The sequence below is a fragment of the Anopheles aquasalis genome, chromosome 2 (assembly GCF_943734665.1).
Source record: "Anopheles aquasalis chromosome 2, idAnoAquaMG_Q_19, whole genome shotgun sequence".
NCBI classification, from domain to species: Eukaryota; Metazoa; Arthropoda; class Insecta; order Diptera; family Culicidae; genus Anopheles; species Anopheles aquasalis.
In genome coordinates this window covers 83,260,647-83,271,283 of record NC_064877.1, presented here as the reverse complement: position 1 = coordinate 83,271,283, position 10,637 = coordinate 83,260,647, and the positions used below count along the sequence as shown (strand labels likewise).

Genomic DNA, 10,637 nt, shown 5'->3' with positions numbered 1-10,637 from the left:
CCAGTCGCGCGTTCTGTTCCGTTGTTTTAACCGTGAAATCGTCGTCTTTTCCAGCAACACCGTTTTCAGTCGAGTGTAAAGTAGGCCAGTCCTTGGTGTGTTTAGTAGTGCGCTAGCCGTTAGTAGGCGATCTACAGTGCAGGTAAAGTGCTCTCACGCGAAGCGTACAAGTGTGGAAAATAGAAAACCCCAAGAAGGCTCAATTGACACCCTCGGCAAAGTGTCCAGTGGCAGGTGGTGCTGGTGTGTCCGATTGCGGATTATGAAATGTTATACGGTGTGTAAAACGATTGGAAAGCGAAATAGGAGAGCGGTCGTGCCGTATCCTGCTAAGCGCACAAACCTCCCGATCGTTTATTTGTTCCTCAGTGATTAGAGCGACGAAGTAACCTGAGAATCTTCCACCGAAAGGTAAGCAAACGCTTCTCCGACAATGTTTCACACAACGAAATGCACGAAAGAGAGAGAGGAGATGAGCGCAGAAACTGTCGAAACATTAAATCGTAATCATGGAATGAAAAGCGGAAATATGATTCGGTACGCTCGTCACAGCCAAACAACAAGCCGGCGACCTGGTTTTTCGGGCGGCGAGAGGGAATTTGGTGGTGCGTTCCATTCATTGTAACAAGAAGTGATTATGCCGCTGCTGTTGGCGAATGGAGCGAGGGTTCTGTGAGGCGTCCGAGTCCGTACGCTATGCGCTTCCATCCCTCTTGATCCCTCACATACATCCCTCGTTTTGATGAACACGCGCTGATTGCATTTTATTGCTAACAAGAGTTCCCGGGGCCCAATCGCGGTCGAATGTATGTTCTCGCTTTTGTTCTTACGTAGTTTGGTCGGTTCCAGCCGACCCAGAACGCCGGTCGCTGGCCATTGTCGTATCAGATTAAAAGCCCTTTTTCCCCGCGGAAAATACCATCCGTCGGGCACGGGATTTTCATCCGTAGATCCGAATGCTTCACGGGCGGCGATGTTATGCTTTTAGCTCTTAATTGAACAACAAGCCGCTCGAGTGTCCGCAGTGCATCGACGGTCGGTGCTTTGTTGAAACGAATCAGTACGCGAGAGAGTTTCCGAGGGAAAGTACCCCCCCAAAAAGGGACACGTGTGCGCCCAACACTCACTGGCGATTCGTCGGAAAGAAGAGAAATAAAAGGGAAGCTGCAGGCCACAGGCCGTGTGTTTGGAGCTAAACGCGCTAAGCCAGCAAGCAGTGTGGCTCCGGCAACATCGTCGCCAATCATCGAATGGACGAGCTGCCTCCGTGTTTTCACACGGTCACGGTACCGTGGCCGCGTAAAGTAAGCGCGATGGTCCCTCCACCTCAGCCTCAGCTCTTGCACATGCAGATTGTTCCGCGTAATGAAAAACACGAACGAAACGGCACGGCTCGCTATTTGCTTTGATCGATTTTCCCCCGATAACCAATTTGGTGCCGATGGTGGGAAGCCATTCTCTTTTACTGCTTTTCCAACTTGTCTATCTAGCACAATGGCCATTCTAGCGGCCAAATGAAATGCTCTCTGGTTGCGACAATTCGTTTTGCCGGTTTATCGTGGGTGTAACATGAGGCTTAGTTAGTTAGTTAGCTTCTCGTATTTAGATGTTCGCTAGCATGATCTGTGCTGTGCATTTGTTTGGTTGCATTTTTATGACATTTTCCTCAAAAGACTTGAAAAATGTCAATGGTACAATCATTTCGATTCCTAAATTTTACAAGTTTGTTATCATAAGAAGGAAGCATTTAAACTAATAGATTTCTTGCTGTAGTGGAAGGTGTTCCAAAGATTAGTAGCGCCTACAAGAAATTATAAATATAATCAAGGCCTTGATCATTGTGCGGTGGCAAAAATATATTAGGGCAACAGAAAGTTGTTGAAATCTTCGAAAGCATAACTGACAATACTTACGACAAAAATATATTTGGTAGAAAAAGCCTGGGAAAAAAGGCTCCTGGTGCTGCTTTGGAACAACCTCGAGTCACGCAATATCTCTCCACCCAAAAACCTTCTCGCCTAATTGTACCTAAAGCGCAGTTCACAAGGCAAATAAAACATTTTACAAAAGCCCCAGCCTCAGCCCCTGACCTTCGATACATCCTCCGATTACGGTTGATGTGGCGCATCCAACCCAAATCAAACTCAAATTCCTTTGCTCCCGCGTGCTGTCACTGGCCACTGGCGCGAACTGGCCTTCTGCACGCTCCATCATCGCTCCCGACCACGGTAGGCATGCAATCGAAGAAATTGATCTGCCCCCCGGGGGTGCGTTTGCATGAGTAAGCAGATTTTCTTAAGCATTTAATTGGTCTAGCCCCGAAATCCTCGACTGTTGCCTGTTGGCGCAAAGATTCACACGACGCAGACGCCCTTTGCTAGATGGTTGTCACCGGCCCTGTCTCTTTCCTTCTTGGTTGGTGGTTCTAAACTAGCTGCCTTTCCTCCCCAATTACATGGCGGCAAACCTTCGAATTATCGGGATCTACCCGGGCCTGCGCTTCACCGCCTGACACGCCGAAAAGAATGAAAGAGGGGGGAGGCTAGGCTAATTATATGCTCTCAGCCACCGATGAAACCGCGGAAATCGACGACGGCGAAGGGTCGCTCGTATCTTGTTTCATTGTTTAAGAAATCAAAGAAACACCAACAGTGCTGGAGAAGAACGAGAGGGAAGGATGTTGCTCCAATTAATGTTTCCCCTTTTTGGGGGGATGATTTGAATGCCCGTCCTGCGTCCTGGTCCACGGGGTGTTCCTGATTGCTTTTGCATCCGCCAAACGCCAAGCACGGCCGGACAGGTGATTCGTTCGCTCGCGTACGGCGTTGAAAGGCTTCCACCTGCAGCTCGGGCTCGTTGAAGTGGCTTGACGTATTCATTCCGACACGTTGGGCATGTTTGTTTTCGCCGTCAAGAGGTCCGGTGGTCGGTCAGACAGAGAGTCCGTCCGATCCGTGTGTGCTGATAAGTCGAGAGAGTCGTTGACTAGCAGCAGTCCACCACCCGGTCCAGCAGGTTGCACGATTGTGTGCTCAAGTGGAGCTTAGTGTCCATTTACACTTCCTTTTGCTCCCGAGGACAATAGTTGTCACCGTGACACCGGCCATGTCGTCCCGGCACCGGGCCAGAATACACATCAAAGCGCGCGCGCGGGAATACTCCCAAGAGCATAGGCTTCGGGAGTGGAAGGATAATCTGTTCAGGAAGGTCGTCCTTTTGTCGACAGCACTGGACTTTGGCGTATTGGCTGCCTGGAGAGGCTAAGTCTCACTGCCGCCTGCCAAGTGACAAGTTGTGTAAGAGCATCCGCGTACCAGTGCGCACTCTTGTTCTCTTGTTGGCCCATTTCCCCCTCTCCCCTCTTCGCTAAGCCGGATTTCCATTATCATCGACACCATCAGCACCATCCGCTCTGGGATCGCGATACCGAAACTCGCACAAACCGTAATCGGAACGCAGCCCAGCCCAGCGGTGCTTAGGCCCTCGTTTGTCCTAATTGCTGGCCATGTGTGGAGCATCTCGCTAGTTTGGTTTTGGCATCTGGGGAAGACACCGCGTGTTCACACTTTAACACCCCCGGCCAGGGAGGCGCCACAGCCCTCGGCTTGTAATCCCTTCGCGCAAGCACTTCGAAACGGACTTTGGTAATCCGTTCGCTCACCAGATATCGTCCGTTGTAGGGATGCTGCTGCTGTGTCTGATTGCTGTCACCGTTGGCCAAATTAAACCGAAACCATTCTCACCGGTTGAAGCCCAACGACGACGTCAATGGTGATTGTGCGACAGCAGAAGACGTACTGAGAGCGGCCTATGGCCAGCCCACTCGGTGTTTCCCTTGTTACCGACCGGAGTAGTTCTCAAAGCCAAAGAACACTGAGGAACTTTTTGGGGAGGCCAAAATGAGCGTCGAGTGGTTCTAATTTTAACCCAACCCGAGAAGCCATCGACCGGTTTTGGGTGTTCTGTAGGTGTCCACCTTGCCGGTTGCGTTATTTTAATTAAATAATAAAATCTTAAAGACACCTCGGTACGCTCCCCAGGAGATGGTAAACACCTGGCTGGTGCCAGTATGCTAACCAACCGTTTACTTGTAACCGGCATCGGTTCGGCACGGCTGGGTTGAAGTGCGTTAACTATGCTTTTTATGGGAAGAAAATGGGAGTCTAAATGGCCAACCACGCAACAATCGCGCGAACATGCGGCAACGACGTCCTTAGCGTCCGTTGTGGTTGGTTCAGTAATTAGGTTGCTCTCATATTGCTCTTACAGAAACAGTGGCCAGCATGTTGCTCGCGGACTTGAAGTCGGGTGGATAAAGTATCGAATTATAGTGGAAAATTCAAACATGTATGGACTTTTTGTCAGAAAATTGCTTAGAAAACGAACAACTTAATATGTTTTGCTTTTCGTGCGAATAAAAAGCATTATAAAATTGTTTTAAAAAGAAAGAGTTAAATTCAATAATAAAGAATGTACTTCACCAGCTCATAATCTGATCCTTAACGATAGAGCTCGTCGTCGATTTCGTGGTTCCAGCTATCTCCCAATCAATGTCAATACAGTCACCCTATCTCAATTTGAGCTTATCACGTCCTCTCTACCCATAACGGAAGACTTAATGCGTGCTCAAAAATCTTCTTTGAATCCCTTTCTTGATCGCGGATAGTTAGTTTCGGTGATTCGTTTATAAAGTTTCAGCTGCTTCATTCATAATCGGATGATTAAATATTACCTATAAGAATGAACAGTAAATACGCATATCAGAAATAAAAATTGCACTTCATTTGAATTACGGTGCCTCATTTAAATTACAGCAATGTACATTGTGCTTTGCTGCGAAATATAAAATGGTCCGCAAAACTGCCACAGGTATAAAGATTATAAGGTTGCAAAAAGGACAAGATCGTCGTTTCCAATTACATGTATTTCTGAGAAACTATTGATAAATTATTTACGAAACATCCTAAATTGGAACAAAATACGAGTTCTCGCTGCCTCGCAGAAAATGTAAAACAAAAGCTTGTTCGATCCTTGCGCGTTGACACATAGCTTCGGCTCACGCAAATTCCACCCCGTTTCGGCAATGCGGTAAAGAGACCCTGTTTGATTGTTTCTCAGAACGTTCCACGGATACGCGGGCCGCAGTGCATTCGAAAGCCTAAACCCCACGCCTCACGTTTCCATTTCCAACGAACCGATTCCATTTGACACTTTTATTTCCCAAGAAAAACGATTTCGCATTCGAGTCCCGAGGAATAAACAAGTTCGACATGCTCGCACCGAACGTCACCTTCACCAATCAATCGTTCCGCTCCTCTCGCCACTCATCCCTCCATCGAATTTCACGCAATTGTGGGGCGGCTGTTGGGTGTTGAATTGAAGTAACCCCGTTGACAACCCTCGTTACTGTCACGTCACGTCTTCAACGTGGCACCAGGTTTTAAAATCGACTATTGACCGGCAAACGGCAAAAAAGAGGGAGCTCGCCCAATTCGTTACTCCACTCTGCAACACCACGTGGCCCCAAACACGCGTCATGTTGGCAACGTGCGCGAGCCTCGTTTCATCAAAACCGTTTTCCGTCGGTGACGTTGGGCCAGGTGTGGCGACATAAAGTGTATTCCACTGTTTCCATCTTCCCCCCCCCCCCCCCCTGCCACCATTTGAGAGGTCGTTGAACCGTGTATGTGAGAGAAGATAGCATCGAAGTGACAGTTATGAATGTACGTCCTTTGGCGTAGGTCCTTTCGGTGGCATCCATTCTCGATTGGGACGTCGTCGTTGAACCAACTGAGACGAGGATAAGCGTATTAATAATTTGATGAAGGTTCAATCATTCGTTCGGTTGCGAGATGAGCCCACCGGGCCCTTCATTAGAGGCCCTCGTTAGTAATTGGAAACGCGTACACCGGCCTACCGGCCTATCAAATATATTTCTTCGTGACTCGAGAGAGCATACCACCACTGGGTGACACACAGGTGTTTCGGCAACATCCAACTAACAAATCGGCGGTGAAATGGTGAAGTGGTGCGGTTTGGCACATGCTGCTCACTATGTTCCATTTAATTTGCCACCCTGCCGACGATGCGACTTAGTGCGCGTAGCGTTAAAACATAAAAGCCACTGCACACCAGCGCAAACATAACGCCCATAAACATCATTAGCAGCGGTCGGTGTGCTGTACGCACCGACATCACTGCACTAGGGCGGCCACACCTCCAATCGCTGCGCATCGCCTCCTGAATGTCAATAAAAATATGATTCCCATGCCCGCGACCTTGGGATTGTCGGCGGTCCCGGACTGAATACGCGCCCAGCTGATGCCACTGCTGAACAGCGAATTAACGAACATCGAAAACCATCCAGGCATAACGACAGTGCCATTGCATTGGCATAGGCCACCATTGCTACCGACAAACGGTTTTCATGCCGATGAAACAGCTGTTTTGCGGATGCAAATGTGCTCCCGCGGTGTAGCACTGCGGATCTGACTCTGTTCTCGGAGGGCGCAACAGCAGCAGCAGCGTGCCAGAACGCATCATTGAGCATCGTTCAAGTGTGAAACTGCGTTTTTCCCGCCTGGCGAACTGACACGAAGTTTCGCGCATTGAGGAAGGAGGAAGCGGAGGTGAAGGAGTTTAATTGAAATGAGCTGTTATTGAAAATGGCTGCGTTGTTGTTGGAGACACAATACGGAGTGAATGGATGCGTTGTGTGCGACAGGGCGCTACTGATCATCTGCAGAGCAAATACCGCCAAATGTGTACCCTGATAAGACGAGCGACGGGGCAACATACCCTGCACATCAGACCCTGCGAAAGAGCGCCCAACCACGCCGCCCTGAACTGGCGCTGAAGGCATTCTGATTAGTTGCGTTGTTGCGCTGGCAATTGTTAACTCATCCAATCTCGACTGCTACCCAGGTGACTCACGCGATTGCGATACGCGTTGATTCAATCAACGAAATTAAACTCACCGCACCGCTCCAGTAGCTGGGGCAGCAGCAGTATGAAGAGATGATGAAGCTAATTCGCGGATTCCCAAGGCATCAAATGTCAAACTGGTGAGACCGTGGTTCAGGTCAGGTTCATCACGGCGCTTAGCGCGCTGTGCAAATGTCATCGAGTCATCAGCGTCCACTGACCACTCGGTACAGCGTGTACTCATCAGTCACTTCCGTGCCGTGCTCTTGGTGATCACTTGCACGGATCTCTGTTTGTCGCTCGCTGCGCCTTCCTCCCTGAAGTGCTGATTGAAGTAGCGCCGCCAGCATCATTACCGGCAAATCCCCGTGTACTGCCGGTACCTAACCAAGGCGAGAAAGCTTAATCAACGTCCGTGCGTGAGTACCAGGTACGCCAGCTCGCCACAGCTGACCACCAACCACGTACTGTGCAGCGCTCAGTCCATACACTTGCCAACCATTTTCGAATTCATCATGCAAACGGGACACGGCCCGACGGAGCTTGGTATCAAAGCAGTGATGGTGAATTAAACGCCCATTCAAAGCATAGATTTCATAAATATTCATGTGAAACGGTGGTCGGTGCGACAAATAAAGAGACAAAGAGACTGAGAGAGAAAGAGAGTCAGGAAGAGAATCTAGGTTACGCCTGGGAATCAGCCAAAAATGATTTCTGAACGTTATGGCCAGACTCTTTTTCATTTTTTTCCCCGTTTTTTCTATTCTCGCCGCAGCTGCCAACCGGCACCAGCGAGCACATACAAGCAGAATGATCCTTTTTTTGTCATTCAAGTAGGTGACTTGATATCTTCACTAGACATACGCTTTGGCGGCAGTGTCTCTTATCACTCTGGCTGGCTAGAGCCAGCAGTCGACGGTCTCTAGTCCAATTGGCTTACCGGTGTCATCAGCACCTCTCGTGGGGCTACCTTCTATTCCTCGGCGAATGTCACAGCCTTTTATGGAGATTAATATACGGCAATTGACCCATATGATGGCCTCCTGGACCCGAAGTGATGGTGGGAAACGGGGGTCAACTTTGTCATGCCCGATGATTACACTTGGTATGGTGCCCTGAGATATGGGCTGTTTGAACATCGTTTAGACAAGCGTAGTATGAGCCGGTGCACATAAATTTTATGATTTCTGCTAAATATGTCACATTTTAATGTTTCCAACGGAAGCAACAGTCGCCATCAGAAGAACTTTAACGATGGTTGTAAAATGTGCTTCAAAGCGGACGTCTTTTGAAGTTCAACTTTTACACTTTAGGACATGATTACCACACATTCATAAATAGAGCATTATGGAGAGAAAAACAGGATTCTCACCCCAAACGGAACGCTAATCTTACCGAGGCTGGCATACTTGCTTTTTGAATGAAAAGATCAAAGCATAAGCACAAGCCCAAGCGTTTGCGAATTGTTTCGCACATCCAGCACCGTTTCTGTTTCACTTTGCGGGCGTCTCTCAAATGATGCATCTCCTGTTGGGCTTGTTCTTGTGCGCCGACTTGCTCGGCTGGCTCGAACACCAAACCACCAGCAGCGGCGTCCAGCATTATCGGCCTCGCAGCGTCATTCTGAACCATACCCATCTAAAGTGGCCAACAGTAAGGTGTGCAGTGCATTCGATGGCGGGGGTTCGGGTGCCGCCGGTGAAACAATGCGACTGAAATTAATATTCAGTTTCGGTTGAGGGACCCCTTTTTGTTGGGACACCGGTCGTTTCCTGGTCGCATCAAATTACGACCAGCAGCTCCGGTCGAGCTCCGGTGCCGGTCTTGTACACCATATCATACAGGGAATCTCGGTGCTCGGAGCCAACTGGGCCACCGGAGGCCCGAGTGTAGCAGTTCAAATGTGTAGATTGCATTTGTTGTAGTTGAAAAATCGCTTCATTAGAAAAACAAGCGAATAAGAACGAATGGAACTCATGCAAGGCCAACAAGAAGAGCCCCGCAAGCAGTGGAATTTATGAGTGCCAACTGCGAAAACGGATTTTCGCGGCTTCCACAGAAAGAGAAAAATTACTACAAACAAACGCAATGCATTCCTAATGAGTGTGCAAGCGGCAAGCGGATGAAAACGAAATACAGCTTTAGCTCTTCGGCTACGAAACAGCACTTTTGCAAGTCGCAACCAACATTGCCTTCCAAAAAGGGGCATAAAATGGTGCTCCTCTAGAGCCGGATTTGTTGGCTCGCATTTCCGTACACGCTTAATGGAATTTTAAATGTCTGGTGTTTCGTGCGCGATATGCCATTAGCACGGATGAGCACGGTGGGAGGAAATTATGAAAAACAAATTTAGTTGAAGGTGTCGCACGCTAAAGATGGAACCGAGGGATCTTCCACTAACGGAGATTTTGATTTATCATTTAATTAGAGGGTTTTTTTGCGATTAAATTCTACTTGAACACATTCTTACCTATTATTATGACATTTTCAAGACAAGATCAAATATCAAGACAAACAGAGGCACATTTCATGAACTTATCTCATGGAAAACATTCACCGAGTGGCCAAATGCGACGAACCGGAAACAGGGAAACCCTCATCAACATGCCGTGACGTGGATTAGCTTCATCTGCCAATGAGAATCAACTGGAGCGGGCGGGTCGACCGACCTTTGCTGGTCGCTGTCAGAAGTTTAAGAACCCACTTTTGGCACGTGTTGAAAGTGAAACTAGAAAGATTTCATCCAACCGCCCCCTGCACGGTGCCATTGGGCAGTTCCATCCATAGAAGCCACATCCAGAAATCTGGAGAGACGTTCGCTGCAACAGGGAAAGCAGAGCCAAGTGGTCCAACAGCTTCTAATCGAGTTATGGGTGCGAGCAGTGACGCGGGGGTTCTTCCGGAGGTCACCATTAGACACACAGCAAATGTGCCATCGGCAGGTCGCGCAGAGCATATTATGCTGTGGCATGTGTAGTACCGACGCTTCACTTCCGGATTTGACACAGAATCCACCCCGTGGAGGGCATGGGAATCCGGAAATATTTGGATTCAATGAAGCGTGCACGCCGGATCCGGATACCGAAGGAGGCGAGGATTCCGGTTGGCACCGCTCCGTATCTAATCCAGCAATTCCGCTCGGGAACCTGGCATGGCAGATGCCGAAGCTCCCGGAAGGAAGGAAGGTGAAGCCATCACGCGACGGCTTCCTCGCTTAATAATGTGTGGAGTGGAGCTCCGATCGTTCGCTGCTGAAGCCTTACAGCGGAGCGAGCTTCCCATTTCGGGCAAGTTGGGTTTCCATTCCCGATTCGGAGCGAACGATCATACCCAGTGGCGGGCGTTGTAAAGTGAGTTCTATCCATGCCAGCCTTCCATCTTTATTTCGGATATCAGGGAGATGGATTTTCGTGCGAACTGTCTCTGGGACTCAACCAGGCACCACCAGGCGGTTGCTGCCGTTTGTGATGCTCCCAATTTTCCAACCAGAAGCCTACAAACCTCAAAAAGGATCGTCTGTGAAAGCCCGTGTTCCCACATTCCCGGAATAATTCCTGAGAAAGTGCCAGAAAAATGGTCGGCCATGTTGTCGCCAACCATTCGGTGCCCGGTTCCACGAACATGCCAAGTCGGTGCCCTCTCAACCGGGTGTACTTTAATTTAATTGAACCAAACTTTGTGCCTGTTCTCTGCGCATATACGACGCCCAATCC

The 10,637-nt window shown here is 49.0% G+C and overlaps 1 protein-coding gene across 1 annotated transcript in view; it reads left to right on the top strand.

Annotated features, from left to right (window-relative positions):
- The first annotated feature begins 261 nt into the window (after positions 1-261).
- LOC126572433 (insulin-like growth factor-binding protein complex acid labile subunit) overlaps positions 262-10,637 on the top strand; it is a 63,782-nt gene continuing 53,406 nt past the window's right edge. The window contains exon 1 of the mRNA XM_050231756.1: positions 262-411. The gene's annotated coding sequence lies outside the window, so the exon portion shown is untranslated. The remainder of the gene's footprint in view (positions 412-10,637) is intronic.